The following is a 22,424-nucleotide window of genomic DNA, read 5'->3' on the forward strand; positions in this document are numbered from 1 at the left end:
AACCGTCTGAGTTCAGATACCTATAAAATTTGGCATTAAACAAAAGAAAATCTGTTAAATTGAATGTGCCACCCGTTCAGGCAGCCCGGCCGAGCCGACGCGACCTTGTCTAGGCCGTCATGTTTGTTTGGTGGTGGCGCCCCCTATAGGCCGCTGGAGTCGCAAATATTTTAAAAACCGATTTCCAGCTTTCTATCAATACAAATATCGGCACTTTCGAACGTCTCGTGCTTCGCTTATTCAATATGATTCTCCTTTATGTTCGAGAATACGCACAGTTCGCTCCCGCCTGATAGAGGTGTTTTTTAGTGTCAAGTTGTAAAGGAAGCGCATTTCGTCGGCGAGGTATTGGAGGCCAGAGAGTACCACGACGGTATTCCTTGGAGCGCGAGAGACGTCTTCGCGCTCTGAGAAGTCACGTCCAAATACAAGATGGTTGCGCCGATCAGAAACGTGTTCGAGACGAAGGGTGCTCCCGGACCGCACCCCCTTTTTAATTGAATAGTGCTTAATCCAGCAGGTAAAAAGGATTCGATTTGAAAGCCAAGACGGCAGTTAGTTTTCCGGAAAGGTTTTGTCCGTGCATCTGGGCTTAAAACCAAATCATTTATCAAATAGTAGCGTGCCGATAGCTAAGTGACAGAAAGGCTGTTGAGATAGGAAGATATTGGGATCGCAGAACTTTTTAGAATGCTTAGTACAGCGAATAAAGATACCTTGATCGGCGAGCCGAAACATCAGTTAGAGTTCTTGAAAACGCCGTTTCGTACATCTCGCCTGAAAAAGAATTGGCGTTGTCCAGTATAGGCCTAGCACATCGACGGGCTCCGTCTCACGCTGCAAAACAGAACCACGAAACATATGACAAATGTTACAGTTTCCTGCGTCCACAAGGGGGTTCATCAATGCTGTCTTTCATTTAAATATGAACAGCATGCGTGGTCAATAAATAGGTCGGTCAAGGTAACTTTCCGCATATGTGCTCGAAACAAGTCCTCAATCCTTTGTCGCAAATTAAAAAAAAAATCGTAGAAAGTTCTTAAAGACGCCGCCTTTTATATATGTACGCTCTGGTGCTCCACGTAGGCCTTAATTAATTTCTTCGAAACAATTTCGAATTCTGCCACCGGTATGCCCGATATATTTGGTTCATGATAGCCGTGCGGTCGGAAGTCGCTGAACTAGCTCGTCAATAGTTTCGGTATGTCGCTCTCCTGTACGCTGTGCTCCGCTTAGTTGCTGCGCTCGGAGTATGAAACTCGGAGCGTCAAAGTAGGCGTAAAAGAGCGCGACTGGCGCTCAGTGGTGTACGATATGCAGCGAAGCGGCAGTGAAAATGTGGCTCTTGTGCGCTCGATGGTGAGAAGACTACAACGGACGGGACGACATTTGTTTGTGACTGTGATGTCATAATCGGCGTGAGAGGTACCTTGTACATTTAATGGCGGTGGACACACCACACTTAACCGATGAAACAACAGATCGAAGAGCTCGTGACTGACTTGCCGGGTTTTGAGGACACTCAAGGACATTTTAAGGTTTCGTAAAAGTGTGTTCAAAGATTTCTGTTTCAGGACTAAGGGAGGTACGACTACAATTCTTGGTGGCTTGTGTTACATGGCGGTACGCGTTATGTCACGTGGGTGATGTTTGCACGATTTTGGTCTGAGAGGAAAATCTTTTGTATTAACCATTTTATAATTGCTGGTTGTGCCATAAGAACGACCGATATCGCATTGCATGACCGCTATTGCATTACGCTCACTGTCAAAAATGCAGAGTTGACAGCTATTCCCAAAGCTTGGCGTTCGTTCCGTTCTGCGAAGACCGATGCGCATATACAATAGGTCGGATTTTTTTATTTTGTTTCTTTAAACACGCCGCTTGTTGAAAAGTTTAGCCTATCAGACACGTCATTTCGTCAAGTTCCAAGTGTAAATTTTTCTCAATCATTTTTCACACGCTGCAGAAATTTGTTTATATCGGTCACATATGTCAACAAGTTACGTCTCCGTGACTGGCCCAAGAGTGCCATAGTGGTCCGAGTTCAAAAGTCTGCACTCCGGGAAATTCCTGCGTGTCTACTTACCCGCAAAACACTCGAAGGGACTATCTCCGCTATCTCAGAAATCAGCTTTGCGAATAATGAGGCGGAACATCTATTTAGACCTTTTGACCGATTTAGACCGATTTATGACATCAGAGTCACAAACAGATGTCGTCCCGTCCGTTGTAGTCTTCTCACCATCGAACGCACAAGAACCATATTTTCACTGCCGCTTCGCTGCATATCGTACACCAGTGAGCACCAGTCGCTCTCTTTTACTTCTACTTTGACGCTCCGAGTCGGCGACGGGGCTATCAGCAGGTCGGACGCTTACCACATCACTTTGCAGATTCTGACATCCGTCATCGGAATCTGCGTAATCAAGGCCGGCAGCGCTGAATCTGGGCGACCAATCAAGAGCAAGCCAAGAACACGATCAATTCTGACCCCCCATCATCGGAAGCTGCGTAATCAAGGCCGGCAGCGCTGAACCTGGGCCATCAATCAAGGGCAAGCCAAGAACACGATCAGCAAGTGTCAGCAGTATCGGCCTCGGCAGCGACTGAGACGCCACCAGCACGCCACACGCTACAAAAGAGCCAGGCGCGGCATCGACAGGCGGAGTCGGCGACGGGGCTATCTGCAGGTCGGACGCTCACCACATCACTTTGGAAGTATGAAAATACCATAACCTTCTTTGAAGACCGGAGTCCCTGTTGCCGACTGCTGCCTAGCGCTTATTGAGATGACGAAAGCGATAATTGACGGCGATCTGTGCTTTCACTGCAAAACAACTATTGGCGAGGACGACGATACTCTGAAATGTAATGAATGCCATTTTAGTTACCACCTTGAAACCTGTGCTGATGTGACTGAGATCGCTCTTCGGGGGAAAAAGCCAGGTTTTGTAGAAACATGGAAGTGCCAAACATGTCGGGGGGCAAAGCCGAACATTCGGAGCAACGCGGGCGATAAGCTGTCTAAAGGAGATAAGCAGGGTAAAGAATCACAGGACGTGCAAAGCCAACTGGCTCATATAATGAGCATGTGAACGGTGCTTGCACCACTGAAAGTCCAGGTTGATGAGCTGGTAACCATGAAAGACACGGTGATGCAGATTGAAAAGTCAGTTCAAACCATGTCTGACCAATACGACGAAGAGTTAAAAAAATAAAAGAACACGACAGTGAAATCAAGATTCTAAAGAAGAGGGTAAATGAACTGGAAAACGAGCAAAAAAATGACGAAACTGCCCAACTTAAGAGAGAGCTTAATAAGCTGGAGCAATACGGGCGAGCAAATAATCTTGAGGTGCACGGACTCGTTAAAACCTTAAATGAAAACCTGCTGGACAAGCTCAATGAAATCGCTGATCGAATAGAAGTGCCAAAACTGACTAGAGATAGTGTAGAGGCGGTCCACCGTCTTCCTACCAAATCAAACAAGACGCCCGTGGTAATTGTCCGCTTCATCAACCGAAACGAACGTAACGTGTGGCTTGAAAACAAGCAGAAGCTGAGAAGTGGTGCAGGAGCAGAAAACGTTTACTTGCAAAAGAACATGACCGCATCAAACAGAAAGTTGTTCTATGATGCCAGGACGAAAGCCAAAAATCTTGGTTACAAGTTCGCTTGGCACAAGGAGGGATTCTCATACGTAAGAAAGAAAGAAGGCGACCCAAGTATTCGAATCGAGCATGACGGTGGCCTTGTCAAAATTAAATAAGATTACATCTTCTGTGGCTGTTCGTTTTTGTTTTTTTTTGCAATGGCTAATGACGCTTTTGTACTCCCGCAAAACCTGAAAAGTCACCTTGGTAAAGATTATATCTCAAGTATGACAAACTTTCGTCTAAATGTACAGTCAGCCAAAAATAAAGCTGTCGACCTTGAGTTGCGTTTTAGTCAACTTGATTTTTTATTCGAGGTTATAATGCTATCTGAGACTTGGTATACGGATGAAAAGGATGTCTTAAGATTGCCTTTGTATCGATCCTTTTACATTAATCGTACAACTAAACGTGGTGGTGGTTTGTCTATCCTGACAAAAGACCCTGCGTGTGAACTTGTTAGCGATTTTAGCTGTATCACTCCTGATTACGAAGTGCTATGTCTACGTAGCAATCAAACTATTTATGCTGTCATGTACTGACCACCTAAGGGTGACCTCGAAGTGTTTTTAAGTTCTTTAATTATTTTTGTCGTTTTTTAATAAGGAGAAGTGCACAGTTGTTTGTGGCGGAGATTTTAACATTGATATGTCAGTAGACACAAACACGAAAAGAACGCTAGACTTGTTAATCAACACAAATGGTTGTACAAACGCTATCACTAGACCTACACGTGTTACATGCCAATCTCAAACACTCATAGATTTGTTTATTTCGAATTACTCGACCGACTGTATAAAAGCTGGTGTCATTAGACGTGCCTTGAGTGACCACCTCCCAGTATTTATCGCTCTAAAAAGTGTTCCAAGAAAAGCTAGTAAATCGCAACGAACAATGATTAAAAAATAACTCCCGATGAACTTGATCGTTTTCGAGTAGCCGTTTCCAACGCAAACTGGGATAGGGTATTAAAAGAAAATACTGCCGACGGGGCTTACAATGTATTTATGGAGTTATTTCATGAACTATATAACAGGTATTTTCCTTTTAAGTCCATAAGAATATCAAAACAGATAAGGAAGCCTTGTGTAACACCAGACTTGCCGGGTAAGATTAGTACAAAAAAATGTTCTATATGGTGGGTTCGCCAAATCTAGAGACCAGAATGATCTGAAGCAATTTAAGAAGTACCGCAATGATTTAACAAAACAATTAAGGCGCGCCAGAGAGCGTTTATATTTCGATGTGTTTAAAGCAGCACAAGGACGTACGGACGCCATGTGGAAAGAGTTAAATTCTCTTCTCAATCGCAAACGACCCTCAAACTCTATCGACATTTTTTTCAACAGTACTGGACTTACCGGATGATCTTTAGCAAATGCCTTTAACGAGCATTTTATGAATATTGCAAGTAATGATGAGACTCTACATTATTCTGCTTTTAGCGACAAAAGAAACAATGACTCCATATTTTTAGAGCCGGTGGTCGAACCAGAAGTAATTTCAATAATTTTACAACTAAACAATAGTGGAAGCTGTGACGCGGATGGCATTCAGATAAGACCCGTCAAGTACGTTGCTCACTTGATAGCGCCGGCGTTATCTCATGTTTTTAACCTCTCCTTATCCATGAGCGTATTTGCGAAGAAAATGCAGATAGCTAAGGTGTAAGTATTGCATAAAAAAGGAAGCGTAAGCGAAATGGGGAATTATCGGCCTGTTTCTATACTCCCAGTTTTCTCTAAAGCTCTTGAAAAAATACTTTATACTCGAATAATGACGTTTTCAAACAAATATAACTTGATAGATACCAAACAGTTTTGATTTATGAAAAATAGGTCTACCGAGGCTGCCTTATTATCTATAAAAGAATTTATTCTCCAAAACGTCAAAGAAAGAAAACTGATTCTCGGTGTGTTTGTCGACTTCTCAAAGGCGTTTGACTGCCTTAATCATAAAATACATCTAGCAAAATTAGACACTTACGGTTTGCAAAGGCATGTCTTGCAGCTAATAAAGTCATATCTGGAGCATCGATTGCAATACGTCTCTATCATTGAAATCTCCTCAGTTACCAAACCTATTTACTCTGGTGTACCGTAAGGTAGTATACTGGGTCCCTTGCCTTTTAACATACACATAAATGACATAATCAATGTAGATTCAGAAGCGAAATTTGTAAATTATGCTGACGACACAAGTATATTCTTCTCTGCAGAAAATACCGACTTATTATTTGATAAGGCGAACCGAATGCTCTCTGGGTTGAATTTGTGGAGTACATATAATTCACTTCAAATAAACACAGAAAAATCAAAAGCAGTGCTCTTTCGCCCTAAAAATAAAATATTCAACACTACGAGAGATCTTAGTTTAGACTCAACCAAAATTGAGATTGTAAATTCCTTCAAAAATCTAGGCGTCCTTTTTTTCGGATAATATTTCGTGGGATGAACATGTTAACAACTTTATTACAAAGCTGTCTAGAACTGTCGTCATGTTAAACCGCCATCGTTATACCTTACCGATACACGTCAAGTCACTAGTTTATAATTCCTTGGTCTACTCGCACTTAAATTATTTTAATTTAGTTTGGGGTACCACCATTTCAACGAATGTTGAAAGGATACATTTGTTACAGAAAAAAAGCAATAAGGGCCATAGCCGATGTACCATTTCAATCGCATACATCCGACCTATTCAAAAAGTTCAGCATTATCAATGTGCACACTTGTACTCTTACAGGCTTAGCACAAGCCTTAAGATAGAGCTAATTAGTAACACAAACTTTCTAGTAACCCTTAGCCGCCTCAAAAAATATTATTATAATATTATTTTTTGAGAGGCGGCCGAGGGTTACTAGAAAGTTTTTGTTCCTAATTAGCTCTATCTTAACCCTTTCGGCCCTGATTCTTTTTTTTTTATAGTGCAGATATTCTTTTTTTCGCCTGAACTTTCTTAAATACATTGTTTAAAGGCCTTTGCAACGAAAAGATTCCTTTGGTACTCATTGTCATTCGAGATTGCGTCATGTCCTATACATAGGACGTCAGGGCTTGGAGGTTAACACAATTTACAAACGCGAAGTCGAAAGGTGAACTTTATTTTGCCGAAAATTGCTCGGTCTGAGCACAATTGCTTGCCATCTTATATGGAAAGACAGAAAACAGTGCTTATCGGCGCATTTGAAGAAGGTTCACATTGCACTCTTGCGCTTTCCTGCACAGTTGCTTGCCAAGGTTGAAGCTATCGTGTGTGGAAAGCCAGAAAACAGTTCTTTCCATTGGACAAGCAGAGGTGAACGTTGCACTTTTGGCATTTTATCTTTGGCTTTCCTGTACACCCTTCCAATTTGCATCGCTGCTGCTCTCTCTCTGCGGAAGGCCAGTGTCCAATCTGGTCGCACCTAACATCGTGGACTGGTCTCAGTGTGGTGGCGTTGGGCCTCTTGAGCGGTTGAAGCGGAGAGGTAGATGGTCGCCCGCGCTTCCGTGGCAAGTTCAGGAAACAAGCTTTTGCCGAGCTCTCAACTACAGCCAGGGTGAACTGTAGTAAGTCCATCTGCTCCTTCGTGCTGATGCCTCGGAGCTGGGCATGATGCCTGTACTCGAGCCAGGAGTTGGTCACACACAGATGGAAAAAGTGCATGATTACACGGAGCGTCCATTTTCTTGAACGAATCGAGGTCCGGTAGAGGGACACCAAAAAATCTGTCTTGTCTACCCCTCCCATGCTTTCGCTGTACTTCTTTACAACTGCAGGGCGTTTGACACTTATGTAGTCGCCGTCTGCTTTGCTCCACCTGCTCACAACATCTTCGTCGTCAACGCCAACACAATTCGACGCCAGGTTTACGGCTCAATTGTTCATCCACCTTGTGATTACGATTTTGCCATCACTGCTCACTAGGTAGTCAGACGACCCTCTTCCTTCCTTTTTCAGCTGCTTTTCTGTCTTCAAAGGGCAGTTTTCAGTTCTGCTTTCTTGAATAGTACCAGCAGCATAAATTCTTTTCTCCAGAAGAACACGGAGCACCGGCAGGAAGGTAAAGTAGTTATCGAAAAACAACTTGTGCCCGATGCCTTCAGGTATCCTTGCTGCTAAGTGCAAAACAAACGCACCTTTCACACCAAACGTTTGTTTGTTTTCAAAACTCAATTCTGTTGTGGAGCCCTGATAAACGATGAAATCATAAACGACTCCCGACGCGCCACCCAACATGAATACCTTCACGCCCCAAGGGTTTGGTTTCCCTTTGACGTACTGCTTGACATCAAGCTTTCCTTGGAATGGAATTATTTGTTCATCCACGCAAAGGTGTTCCTCCATGGGAAGCTGACGGCACCTTTCTTGGAACGAATTTAGAAGGGGCCTCACTTCCCAGAGACGGTCATTGGCAGTGTGGTCGCCATTCACATCGACAATATGAAGGCAATTTCTGAGCTTCTCAAAGCGGTTTCTTGACATGCTCACATAAGACAAAAGTTCGGTCTTCAATGAAGGCTTCAATACAAGCGTAACCGAGGAGAGCGTATCACACCCATTGCCAAGTGAAGTGCAATGAGCCTTCTGATTTCTTCTTCATCTGTCAGCACTGATTTTCCATCATGGCAAAATGAGTACATGTTTGTCTTATCGGCTAGCTCAGTGAACACGCTTTTGGGCACATACCTCGAGAAGTAATCATATGGCGTGAGAGGAGGTCCAAGATAGCCATCGTTCTCGTCAGAAACTGGCTGAAATTGAGTACATGGTTTTTCAAAAACTTTCCTGCACCAGGGCTCGGGGTCTCGGGCTCTCGTTTCATGCTGGTCATCCTCATCAGAAGAGTCGGAGAGTTCCTGCGGGTTGGCCCAGTCGTCATCCGCCACATGGACAACTGCGCTGGCTTCATCTGTCTCGTCTTCTTCATCATCAGCGTCGGATATGTCGCCATTTCCCAGCGCGGATCAGGATCTTCGAGACGCGGCCTTCTTGGGCGTAGTGATCTTCTGGCCGAGTAGAATACTCCAGGAGGTATTGTCCCACCTGAGCAAAAAATAATTAGGGCAAAAATAAAAATTGCGGCTTCTATAAAAGAATACAACAAGCACGCAGTTGCAAAACCTCCGACAGAACCCTGTTACCCGTTGAGCCCTGGCGTCCTATTTATAGGACACATACAACGTGACAAGCCGCGGACATAATATTCACTCCAGAAGAACCCTTCTGCTACCACTACAGCCTTGAATATATTAGGAACAATGCAAGAAATTCTCATCGCTAACACTCGAGCAGCTATTGAGTAAAAAAATAACAAACATGCGCTCACCTTCGTTGCCGCCGTTTTCACCATCTGCCATTTTTTTGCGTACTACTGGAGCTTCGGGGAGGGGAAGGAAGAAGCAAATGATGTCCACGCCATTCGGGATGTTTTCGCCACATGCTCAGTTCCTGTTTCGGTTTCTAGGCTGTTTAGATTTCAATTAATACTTAGCTTTCTTCATGTCCTTTTTATAGGACACCAGGGCCGAAAGGGTTGGCTTGTACTATCTATCTTAAGTCCAAGTTTTTCGATTCGTAAATATTTAGTAAATTAGGAATATTGTGCCTCAGCATTTGAGTGCCATAATTTGTTCTTGGCGTGACTACCCCCCGACAACGCAACGAGTACTTAATGGCACTCAAATGCTGAGGCACAATATTCCTAATTTACTAAATATTTACGAATCGAAAAACTTGAACTGGAATAACATGTCAATAGGAAAAATCCGTTCATTATATATTATGGGTGGTCATGATAACTAGTTAAAATCACTGTTCTCGTATTTGATTATAGTGCTTTATCTGCCATGGTGAATTTTTTGCGTGTTGCAACCCCTGTGTGTGTGTATGTATTTTTTTTATGTTTTTTTGTTTTTCCTGTTGTGTTCCGTCGCCGTGCACTGTAGGCGGTCAAGGGCTCGTCAGGCAGTGTATGCAGCTTTTTCCTTTCGTCGCCGCCATCGAGTGTGATGGAAAAAAAAAGAATTATCATTATTATTATAATTATTATTATTATTAAGTTAAGTCTGCGCTATGCATTACGCAGTCCTAGCATGACGCTTTGCACTGCATAATGCCATAGCGCAGGCTTCATTATTAGGTCTAAACGGATGTTCCGCCTCATCATTCACTGAAGCTGATTTCCTAGGTTGCAATGATTGGCTATTTGAGTGTTTTGCGGGAAAGTAGACGTGCAGGCATCTTTAAGAGTGAAAGTCGGCTGCGAAGGGTCCCGAGTTACTCTGGCGGCGAGGAAGATGTGTTCCAGTGAATCAGGTTCAGAGGAGAAATGCGTCACCCCGAATTTGCCTTAAAAAATTAAGTCACTACATACATAGATGCCGTGAAGTTGGTTTGCCATACGTACGGGGATACATGTCCACGCGCTAGATGAAAAAAATTGGCAGTGGATTAGGACGGCTAGCCTGTGGTTCTTGGTGTCTATCACGCAAGAGGAATTCGGATTCGCCAACAAGCCGGAACAATGCGATCATTTAGATTGAAACGGGCATTGGTGGGCAGCGAGGTAATGATCCCTGACTTTTTCAAATCTGTATTTCGCTTCACGTGCTTCGAGCCACATGAATGCGATTCTCTCGAACAGACAAGATCTTTATTACAGAAACCATGTGTCACTTTTTCAATAAAAATTCAGGAAGCCGTTTTTTGTGTACAAATGTACTCAGGTGTATTGCCAGACAATTTGTTCACGTACGTTATGGACAAGTTATGTATTACTGTAGCAAGTTTAAAATACTTTTCGTCCGATTTAATGGGTCTTAAGTGGCATTAAGACGAAAACCTACTAATTTAGTTTCGTTGACAAACAGATTAAGAATTCGCTTGCTCTTGCATGTTTCACCGCTGAACACACATGAGATATGTCTGAATCCTAAAGTTCGGAGAGTAGTCCCACCGATATTGCACTTTATAAGTTTAAGTACATCGCTCACCTGATAGTGGAAAACATAAAGCTCTTGTTTTGTTTTGATTATTTTTTTTTCATTTTATATAACATGCATAGTTTTATTCTATTCTCTATAAGAGTGGTTCTCAAATAGGATTCAAAGGGTCCGCGGACCCCTTTGGGGTCCGCGAAGGCCTTTTAGGGATGCGGAAAGCCCAGCCTCATCGCTTAAGCACAGGAATAAAAGGTTCCCAGATTGAGAAGAAACGTACCAATTTTCGGGTGAGTTTTCTCATGTATGCGTCAACAAGAGAAGTCTACTTCACACTTGCCCTTAGTTATATCCATTTTCTGAATTATTCTCATATTTAACTTACACATTTCCTTTCCCCTCACCACCGAACGGGGTCCTCCGTCTCCTCCTCAGATCCACAAAAAGGTCTACGGAACAACAATGGTTGAGAACCACTGCTCTAAACCAACGAACTTTTGTCTCTAAGGTAATTAGAGTCATCGCGTTTGTTTGTCGCATTTTCAGTCCTACAGGAAGAAATGCACTGATAGAAAGCGAAAAAATGGTTAAGCTATTTTAGTTGAAGAAATCGTCATGCAAGGTCAAATATTAAAATCCTATTTTCACCTTTTTTACTGCAAAATACCCTTACTGTACTTTGTTGATTGACTTCAGAGAAATATATATATATATATTATTGTGCACGTCGGGGGGGCTCAGGGGCTTACCTGCTCGTCCACTTAACGGAGAAAACGGTTAGATTGGTTACAGCAATGCACATGTAGAAAGTTCCGTTCTACTCCTCCCATTTGGGGCAGTTTCAGGTAGTAGAACAAAATAAAACATCTATTACTGCGTTTGAACAAATATTAATTGGCCCTAACACTGGTACAGTCACTTTACATATGAAGCAGGATTTTATTTAGAATTATTCAGCAGTGAAGTTCCAACGCCAAGGAGTTTGCTCAAATAATTTATTTCCTCAATCGCATTCAACAGGGGAGAACCGGCAGCCCTGCTAAATAACTTGACGGTGTTAAGTAGCTTCTTGTTTCTGAAACATCGAGAAAAAACAACAGATCAGTCAATATACTGATTCTAAAATTGTTATGGTAAAAAAAAAAGAAAAAATGAGGAAGGAGGAGACGCATCTCAAGGATTGTGGAATACTTACACTTCTTCTTGCGGAGAAGGGCGGTGTAGTCGGAATACCCTCCAAGACCGTAACCGTAGTTCAAGCCGTAGCTGGAAAGACCATGCCCATAGCCGAAGTGGCCAAGACCGTAGCCGAGGTGTCCGACACCGTAGCCGTAACCGAAAGCTGGAGCGTGAGCAACAGTGGTGACAGCTGGAGCGTGAGCAACGGTCGTCACAGCTGGAGCAGCGTGGTAGGTGGCGACAGCTGGAGCGGCGTGGTAAGAAGTGGCGACGGTGCGGGTGACGGCTGGGACAGCAGCCACGGTTGCGACTGGAGCGGCGGCGTAGGTAGCAACCTTGGTCACAGCTGGAGCGGCGTAGGTGGCAACCCTAGTCACAGCTGGGGCAGCAACGTAGCGAGCGACGGCTGGAGCGGCGTAGGTGGTGACAGCTGGAGCAGCATGGTAGGAGGTGGCAACGGTACGGGTGACGGCTGGAACAGCAGCCACAGTGGCCACCGGGGCAGCAGCGTAAGTAGCAACCCGGGTGACGGCTGGGGCAGCAGCGTAGTGGGCGACGGCTGGAGCGGCGTGGTAGGACGCAACCCTGGTCACAGCTGGGGCGGCGACGGCGTAGCTGGCGGGAGCGTAGCCGTAGCCAGCAAGACCGGCGTAGCCGAGGCCGTGACCAAAACCAGCGTAACCGAGGGCGTGACCGTACCCCAAACCATAGCCGTAGCCAAGTCCGCCGTTAACGAAGCCGGCGAAGGCGCTGGTAGCCAAAGCCAGGACAAGACAAGCCCGGAACTGCATAAGAAAAAAATAAAACTAAAATTCGCATGATAACCTCATTACATAAATATCATCAGTATAAATACACTTTCCTCTCACGGATAAGCCCCTCACCATATGTTTTTATACATTAAATGGTTAGCTCTTGGAAGCATTGTATTTCTCTGCGAAATAGATAATATTCGTAAAACTACTACTATTTTTCTGGGCATATTTCGATGTAAAGGCTAAAAAAGCAGAAGGCTCGTTTTACAATTTTTTTTTTTTTTTGCGGGCGGGGGGGGGGGGGGGGGACAGTATTCGTTTATAAAACTGTAGTGAGCACATACCATGATTGCAAGCGTTGGTTGTGGCGTTAAAGTAGCAACTGCTAAATAGATCCTCCGTGGAGTTCTATTTATACGGAGCAAAATGGAAGAGAGAGAGAGTGTGCAGTTCTCTCGAGGAAAATATCGATACCAACCCCCTAACGGGAAAGTGGAATGACACAGGGTGACCTTGAATAATACAAGGTTTTTCTTTTTTTTTAGCAAAAATATTCTAGGATTTTTCTGGTTGTTTTTGAGGAACTCGACATTGCGTGACTCAAGATCGCAACGTGGGTTCTCGTACCGCAAGTTTTATTTCGTATGTGGGAATATGTTAGCCTAACTTTTGAACATATATTATATCATACACAGTTCATAATTTTCAAGCCCATGTCTATCTGATTAAGCACGGATTACTTTTATATTATTATATGATGCATACCACATCTTTTTTCTAAGACTTCTTGTTTCCAAGTATTAGTTGCAGCAACAAGCCTTTCTCTTTTTCTTCGTAATATTTGTATAAAGCTTTTGCAAAGAGCATGTAAAGAAATGGCCACGCGACACGCTCCGAGTGCGCGAACTAATCTACCAGGAATAACACGAGAGACTCCATCCTAACACGGGTTCTCCCACATTATTATTATTTGAACAATATCATCACCAGCCCTACTATTCTTAGTCCCCTGCTTCATATTTGCGTAACTATATTAAAATTGAATGGCGTTCTTATACATTTCGCGCTTAGTATCCTATGTCCCAACTATTGCACACAGTCCCACACGCTTTGATTCATGCGTTGTGAGTTTTATTTGTCACAGGTGCTGTGTAATGTCATACTTAAGTAAATATTATATTTCTAATAGAAGTACACGTATAACTCTGCCTTATGTTTTGTTTTAATTATCACTCTGACATAAACTTACCTGCTTAAACGCTTATTCAGGTTTATTTGTTCAACTTTTTTTCGTTTATAATTACTTTTTTTCTCGGCCCTCGAGGTTGCGACAGATTACTAATCTGGCCCCTTAGCCAAAACGTTTGGAGAAACTTGTTTTATAATAAAATGACATTCTATGTTTTTCCCATTATTAAAGCGTCATCGAGTAAGTAACCGAAACAGCACGGAATTCGGCGAAGCACTGGCGAATGGCTGGTGGTGGTCTCTTGGTCAATGGCCAGAGAGTGGCCATTCACTGGCCAATGCTTGGCCGATGGCCAGAGAAAAGCCAGTCATCAGCCAATGGCTGGCCACTGTCTGGCCACTAGCCAATGGATCATCTCCAGCCATTGGCCTACGATTGGCCGAATCTGTGCTGCTTGGGAAGGTACGAATCACCATTGAGAGAACTCCAATTTCTAACATATGTCGCACGGAACACATAAGATCACAAACGAGCTGTGCCGCGATATAACCAAAATGTGGAGGGGCATTTGAAAAATATGTGACTAGCTGTATTAAAGCCTGGATTCTCTTACACTCGTGGGTTGCTTTGAACTGATTGGAGAACAACTTATACATCATTGCATCGTCTTTCTCCTAGAAATGCTTTCAGTTCTATAGTAAATGTTCGCTAAATCATTTCGATAACTGTTAACTTCCGGCTGGTTGAACTGCCTTATTAAATATCTATTCATTCGTGCGATCTTAAGTGTGTTACCATTTATTAACAAGATTGTACTTTAGGGACTGCCCACGAATTTATTGCTCGCATATACCCAATGCTATATATATTCTGAAAAAGTTCGGCAGAGACATGAGGGATAGTGAACCGAAATTTCGATTTCGCCAAAAAGGCCGCAAACGCGTTGAACGGAACGCTATGAACAGCATAACATCACTCATACATGGACATCTCAAACAGATGGCCGTACTTTTCAAAAAGAACGGTTCGATCAGGCGAGGGATATGACGTCATGTTCCTCCCTTAAAATTTGAGAATGAGGGGAAAGCGGCCTCGCTTCTTTCTTCCTCGCTTCGATTGACCAACTCGACGAGACGTATACGATGAGTTGAGGGAATGAGAATCGTGAGGTGACTTGTCTCGTCGGCCTCGTCGGCCATGATAGTCGCGCACTTCTTTTCCAAAAATAGAGCGATCCGTTAGAGACATCGCTGATGAGTGATGTTTTGTGGTCTTGCAGCGTCCCGCCTATCCGTCCAGCCTTGTTTTGTGAGCTCAAAATTCGGTTCAATATCCGGTTACGACTGCTTACGTGTGGGAATGCGAAAGCATGACGTACGCATTTAAGCACAGCTTTAGTTAACCGGAAACGTGGAGCAGCCGTGGTGTCGGGGGAGCGTGCTCCTCTTAAACCCCGGGGCGCGGGCTCGATTCCCACCCTCACCAAAATCTACGAAATTTTCCTTTCAAGCCCATAAATTTACTGGCTCTACAGGAACATCCCTAAAAATTTTTTTAAGTGATTTTAAACTTTGAGTTACGCCGCAAGCCGTTGCCTGGCTTCTTAGCAACAACGCCGCAGTTGCTAAGGGGCCCCATGACGTGTCGCAGCCAATGGGAATTTAGGCGCCGTTTTCGGTGGGGAGACAACGCCAGCTTCGCTTCAATGCGACAGTGAATGTTTCACACTAAAAAGTGGGATTGCTTCGTTTATACTTTAAGCAATACGTCTGACTAATTTTTTTTTTTCATCTTCATAGTCTAAACATACCATTCAATTGCTTGGTACTTAGTTTTGCTATGTCGATTCATTATGAAATAGACATCTATTATACTTCTTTTTGCGTTAATTGTGATGTATTCTTTTCTTTGCTCTGATTACGACATCTGTAGATCGAATCTATATCATCTTGCCCCCCGAATGTATTTTTTAAGCGCGAACTACTTTTAGAGACTTTTTTATAAAACAAAATTAGAGAAGCTTCCAGAACACCAATATTGCAGTGAATAAATGTCTTAATATCTTTACATAAAACGGATGATATAATATCGAATTTCGCGCATCACCTGCGTTTATATATATATATATATATATATAGGAGCCTTCCACACATGCAGCTTCTGGATTGTTTAAAAGATATCAAGAAAGGTAAAAAAAAGTTTACAAATTTTAAGTTATGTATTGTGTTGCGTTTGTCTCTACCAACGCTACTATTTGGTGATACAAGAAAGAAAAAAAAAGGAACGATAAGAAAACAATCAAACACATCAGATTGAGTTGCTTTAACTTACTGCAACTAGAAACAGAAATGATTTTTAACATTGATATGTATTTTTAAACATGACATTGATTTATCAATTCGTTCCATCACTGATTGCAATACGTGAGAAAACATTCGTGTAAATGTAAAGCCCAGTTAAATTAGAAGAAGATTGATATGACTTTGTGTGCGTCCTTTTTGTTTCTGTCTCCGGTCTCATTATGTTGGCTAGTACACTTCGATTCATAACTTTGCGTTGCTGTAGTTCCCGCCATACTAGAAGAAAAACTCTCGAATTTATTTATTCAGTTTCATCCCTCTATATTACCTGTTACAATTCGCCAAGCTTTGAAAAAAATGCTTTATTATTTATTTTAGGATTGACTTGGATTCTATAGAACAGTACTTTTCTAGTTTTTGTTTTTATTTGTCGTTTTGATTTCGTTTCAATGGGACGTGAAACGAAATCGCCTACAAAATCCAGTTAAGCTGTTAACGACCCCAAGCCGGCCGGCGAAGAGTGCCCGTATTCAATCTATGAGCCGCATTTGTCCGCGACAAACCCGCGGAATCCATTGAATGCCGATCACGTTGTAATAAAGTCAGTCACTCGTACCTACCCGTAAGAGGTAAAAGAAAACAAAAGAGATTGTCAGTTTTTTTTTTGTTTGTTTTTTTACTACTGTGCAAGAAATTTGAAACGTGACTTTCGCGTACTGTGGTGACTGCCACGGCAAAAACGGCAACGGTTCTCTTTCAAGCACCCGAACCTCGAGAGCACGTGCTGGTTTCTTCCGCCATTCTTTGGCTGCGCGTCGCCTCGAGGCTTCCGAGGCGACGAAGCGTAATCGAAGGCATCGAGCACGCGCAGCTAGCGAGGCCACTGAAACTCCTCTCTGCTGTTCTCCTTCCGGCAGTGAAATTTGTTCTTTCGTTTGACACCACGTGCAATGCAGTTATCCATATTCGCTCACACCTTAAGAATCGCAGGGCGTAGTGACTCCGGAACACGGTGCTCCGGAAGCATCTTACTTTCGCTCTCTGAATCAGTGAACTTGTGTTTTGTTGCTAGGAATTGTTTCTGTTAATTTTCTATCGTGAGTGTATGAGTAGGATCGTGTAAATAATTTTTGTCATAAGATTCGCATACGCTGCAAAAATATATGAAATATTTGATAACGCGAAACTTACGTCTTGGCATTGAGTCAGCACCAACAACAACGTGTGCACAACGTTCCCCAGCCCTTTTAAAATCATTGTGCAGATGAACTCAAATACCGGGTGATTCAAGGAGACGGCAGGCTCTTTAAATCGACCGGAAAATTCGGTTCCCTAACCTATCGCGCTGTGACTTTGTGCAGATGGTGCATTTTTTTTGTTTTTGTAAAATTTGCAAAGAGCGGAACTTACCTGAGGAAACAGTAAAAAAAGAAGAAGGCTTAGCTCCTATGGAAACGCAGCGACGCCACCGGTCTTCAAACAACACGGCACCGTTTCGCCCGGGAGACAAGAGATGGCGCAAGCGGTCGCGACGCCAAGGGACTTCTTTCAAAACCGACGCGCCCCACCGCGGCGAAATACCACGCAGTGCACTCTGGGAACTAGTTGGCCACTCAGTTTCGGTTTCGACTGAGCAGCTTCATCTCATGCTATCACGCCGCGACCGAACGCGCTACTTGCGTTTTCGATTATCTGACTTTTTACGAACCTACAATACGCTCATTCTCGAGCCATACAAAACGAAGACCGGGGCACTTTCCTTGGTTCCCGAAATACCGGATATTGTGCGTGCGTATGCAAACGTAGTAAGTCGTGGCTTAGTCACCTCACCCCACGAGTGCATGTTTGAGCTCAATTTCAATAATCCTGTTTAGTACCAGTGAACTAGAACTGAAATTTGTTCATCTGGAGCCTTACACGTATTTTGTTTGCCAAACGTCCGCTTCTTAGAAAAGAGTCGAAGTACAGGCTAGCTGCTGGAAGCCAACCATTTCCGCTTCTTGTTACTTCATTGGGCGAAAAGCAAGCCGCATCCTCACAGGGTATCAAAGTTGAGCCCAGCGTTTACGCATGAACTTTTAAGGAAACGCAATAAATTCGACCTCACCACCGCACAAAAGTTACTATGATGTCTTCCTTGTGTCATCATATATCTCGCACTCAAATTATATGCAGATAGAAGATTAACTTTTCGCAAACGCTGAGATCGGCTAGCTACGACAGAGGTCCTAACAAGCGTCCCCTACTCCTCGCTAAGCCTTTTTGGACGAGCTTTTACTAACGCCCAAGATCTGTGCCTGAACGGTCTGTCTGAAATTATCTCGGCATACTCAGGTAGGAAGAAAGCAAACACATAACAAATATTATGGCCATTAGCAACCGTCAAACGCGCTTTAAATTCGTTCGTTTGGCGCACCACATAGGAGTTAATGCCCGTCCGGCGCACTTCCGGCGAACGGTGCGACATTCTTCACACAAGTGCTCGACTTTTGCTTTCTTAAAATGGTCTGTATGTGCGAATTTGCCTATATGATTGGCAGGATAACTTTATTCGCATACGCGATGTTGAATATTAGTGGAATGCAAGCGGGTGGGGACTTTACTTCATGCAGTGCTGCGGGTCAGTACAGATAAGAGATAAGAAGTGTGTTAAAATTGAGCTTTTCAATGGCGCCTCCGAGTTTTACCTCGCATACTCAGGCATATTAAGAAAAATAGTAATTGCAAAAAGTAATATTTCGTCTATGGGCGCACGAAACAAACAAACTTCCTGATCCACAACACCAATGTAAAGGCGCGAGCTCAATGTACGCATACTTATTGGTTGCTACAGCTTATAGATTCGTTCACAAGCAAGATCCCCGAGTTTCGCAGCGTCGAGACTCCCAGCACTGGCTGGTCCACATACCTCGATTGGAACGCTAACAGGAAGGCTCAAGTACAAAATTACAACAAGCATGTGTTAAGACAAGCTATACGTCTCAAGCTTGCGCTAAACCTTCGAGGTCTGGCCATTTAGGTTAGTCTAGAGATCACAAATGCCGCTCTCGGGACCAGAAAACATGTAATAACGGCCGCTAATAGTCCACGCTCTGTGTATAATCTCTTGTCGACGTGTCGATCGAAATCGAAACCATGCCACCCTCCTCCCTGGCTACAGTGCCTGGCCAACTAGTTCCCAGAGTGCAACGCGCGCCGTGTTGCATGCAGGGCTTTATGGAAGTAGTCTATTGCGGCCAACGAACGAGCAGACGACGCCGGGAGCCGGCCCTTTAGCAGACAAGGAACTGCAGTTCCTTGCTGTTACCACGCCTGTCTTTTTTGTTTCTGCGACTGTTGCCGCCTGTTGCCGCCGTTTTTGAGTCGAAAAGATCGTCTGCTAAAAAGGCCTGCTCTCGGCGCCGTATCCTACGTCGGCGGCGTTTGTTGCGCCATCTCTTGTCTCCCGTGCGAAACGGCGCCGTGTTGTTTGAAGACCGGTGGCGTCGCTGCGTTTCCATAGGAGCTAAGCCTTTTTCTTTCTTTACTTTTTCCTCAGGTAAGTTCGCTCTTTGCAAATTTTACAAAAAAAAAAAAAAAAGGCGCCATCTGTGGGCAACGCTGCACAAACTCGTAGCGCTATAGGTTAAGAAACCGAATTTTCCTGTCAATTTAAAGAGCCTGCCGTCTCCTTGAATCACCCGGTACTTAAATGAGCCCGCTAACCTCCAGCCGCTCTGACCACTCCAGATATACGTTTTTGGATTTATAACTATAACCTTTATAACTATAGTCGGACATCAGAATAGCGTTCACGACGCATATTTGTGAACGAGGTCACGTCTGTGGCTCACTTTGGATTGCTTACGATTCTTAAAGTCGTCGATGCTGACATATATTTCATTTAATAGAAATCTGCGGCCGCACTAGCAGGGAGCTCAGTGTGCATACGGTGCCTACATTGGCTTGAAAAACGCCTTTGTATAAAGAGTATGGCCTCGTCTGACCTCACATGGGCATCAAAAAGAGGCAGGTGACAGCACTCCCCAAGAGTTTCCTCGTGTGGCGTGTTGTTATGTGCCTCACTGCGGTGTTGCTACTCACTGGGTGGGTAGCTTTTAAAGGTTAGCCCGTTAGAAACAAAGCAGTCGAATGTAGCTTGGCTCCGGCGCCTGCCACGCAGCCGTAGGCCGCCTTTTGTTTGGCTGTAATATTTTGTGGTTACGGTTCAATTGGAATCAAAATACCGGTTTTGTTTTGGTTACAGTAACTGATAAATGTTCACACCTAAACAGTTATAAGTTCTGGTTAAGGTTATGGCTTGAGTCCATGCCTCTTGCTACTGCGTCACACCCGTGCCGGGATATCTGCTTCAACTTCAAGTCAGTGTTGTAGGCGTTACCAAAGAAAAGAAACGAAATACGTTACTCGTAACTTGCCAAAAAAAAAAACGCTTTAGCGACGTACGATATCTCAGACTAAAAGAATCGCGTTACCGTTACCCATAAAAAGTAACGCAGGTTATTTTTGCGTTATTTTTTTTTTTGAGTTACGAGTTAACACATTCTACTCTATTGAAGGTACAGGTAAGCATAAGCGACATAGTTAAAGGAACATTCAGTTTAGGCAGAGACTGAACATAATTACTTTATCTTTTCTACGGCACCATTGCTGCCTAAAAAGAACAAAAAAAAAAGCCAAAATCGAAGTGTAACTTTTTTAAGACTTGGGAAGAAGTGTTAACGAGTAACGTCACTACGCTACCCGTTATTGTTTTGAAATTGTAACGAGTACGTTTCTACGTTACCGAAAAAATAACGCGCTACCGTTAACGCCGTTACTTGTAACGCGTTACGTCCAACCCTGTTTCCAGCTCATCGCTGAACACAAAATACCGTCCTCGCGTGTTTACATTTTAATGCATTGCATGCCTTTTCAGGGAAACCACTAATCCCCATAATTATTCCTTCCGTCCATTGGTCCGTTCTTCCGCTGATTTATTTGCAAAATTTAACGAGGGTATTGAGTCACCTAAATCCCGATGTAGATTTCCTTAGGTTTAACGGGAATATTGATGTCACATGACCTATACATATATTAACATTTCCCACTAGATTTCGCTGTACGATTGACGTCGCGCAGCCTGTGACTCAATCTAGTTTCTTCGCTGAATTTAAAGGGTATACGGCTATAAAAATACAGATTCTATGTTTATTTTGAGACGACTTCTTAGTATCTTACAGCCCAACTGAACGGATCGCTCCTCCAGTGCTGCATTCCATGAACTATGGGACTTATGACACAAAGGTCGCGGCGGATTTGCTTTCATGTTTCCGAACAATTGATAATGTATGGAGGCAAGAATGGGCAGTAGACAAGCACGATTAAACGTCCAGCCGCTCGCACGACGCGTTGGAAAGGATAGGCGAACACGACCATGTACGATCAAATTACGACATTCCGTAAACGCAAGACATGCCGTGACTCGCTGGCGCTTGGTTAATTCGGCTGTTGGACATATGGTCGTACATGTGGGCGGCCGAACATGGCCCCCAGTAATCATTGCACGTTGAAGGATACGAACAAAGAAACAAAACAAAAACTGCGTAAGAGCTGATTTCGCAGTCATCGATGGACTGGAAGCAGTAGTCCAGGCGTGTTTCTCACACACTGTAGTCATGGATAGCTAAGCAGGGCGCGGCGTGTGCCGTGCATCTCATTATCGGTCCATAGCCAATGAGAATGTAGCATCAGCCGATAATAAAACCGAGGAACCAATCACGAAACAAGAAGCCTAATCATATTAATCCACGGCCTTCGTGTTGTTGAAACTTTCATTGACTCTACACAAAAGTAGTTGCGGTATCCAAATGCAATGATGCAAGTGCATTGCATTCCAGAGGGAACATGGAAGTGTGGACCTATTGACCTACTCCTAACTTGCCGGTTACTGCAGCTAAATGATAAAGTGTAAATCTCGATGTTACGCTCCTAGTAGAGGCTGACAAAAACCGTGGGAAAAATTTATAGCCGCGTGCTAGAAAGTAGAATGGCCGGCCGGCCGGACACCACCGAGCTTGTCTAATATATGGTCTGTCAAGAAATCCAAAAAAGCCAGGCGCCAGCAGCAATAAAAATACATGCGTCGGCCGGGAATCGAACCCGGGCCACCCGCGTGGCAGGCGAGTATTCTACCACTGAACCACCGACGCTGTATTCGCAATGAATCCTCCACTGAGTGCAGCACTAAACGCTACACTGTTTTCAAGGTGATCTTGTGAGATTCGAACAGGTTTGCGCCGTTTCCCTTTCACCACAGTTTCTTACAACCAGGATGCTGTGCTCTGATTATGACCTGGCTGTGGAAAGTATTTGAGAAATGTCTAGTTTTGAGCGCTTTGAGAATTAACGGAGTCATAGCGTTTATGAATAAGGGGTAGCCT

General features: G+C 43.7%; 1 non-coding gene and 2 pseudogenes across 1 annotated transcript; 1 reads left to right on the forward strand and 2 right to left on the reverse strand.

Moving 5' to 3' along the window:
* The first annotated feature begins 3,814 nt into the window (after positions 1 to 3,814).
* On the forward strand, positions 3,815 to 4,331 carry LOC120850582 (annotated as a pseudogene).
* Positions 4,332 to 6,884: 2,553 nt separating this feature from the next.
* LOC115314653 lies at positions 6,885 to 8,123 on the reverse strand (annotated as a pseudogene).
* A 13,999-nt stretch (positions 8,124 to 22,122) lies between these two features.
* Trnag-gcc lies at positions 22,123 to 22,193 on the reverse strand. Its single transcript has one exon. It is a non-coding gene; the product is annotated as a tRNA-Gly (tRNA).
* Positions 22,194 to 22,424: the final 231 nt, after the last annotated feature.

The sequence above is a fragment of the Ixodes scapularis genome, unplaced genomic scaffold, assembly GCF_016920785.2.
Source record: "Ixodes scapularis isolate PalLabHiFi unplaced genomic scaffold, ASM1692078v2 PGA_scaffold1__304_contigs__length_218370807, whole genome shotgun sequence".
In the NCBI taxonomy this organism is placed as follows: Eukaryota; Metazoa; Arthropoda; class Arachnida; order Ixodida; family Ixodidae; genus Ixodes; species Ixodes scapularis.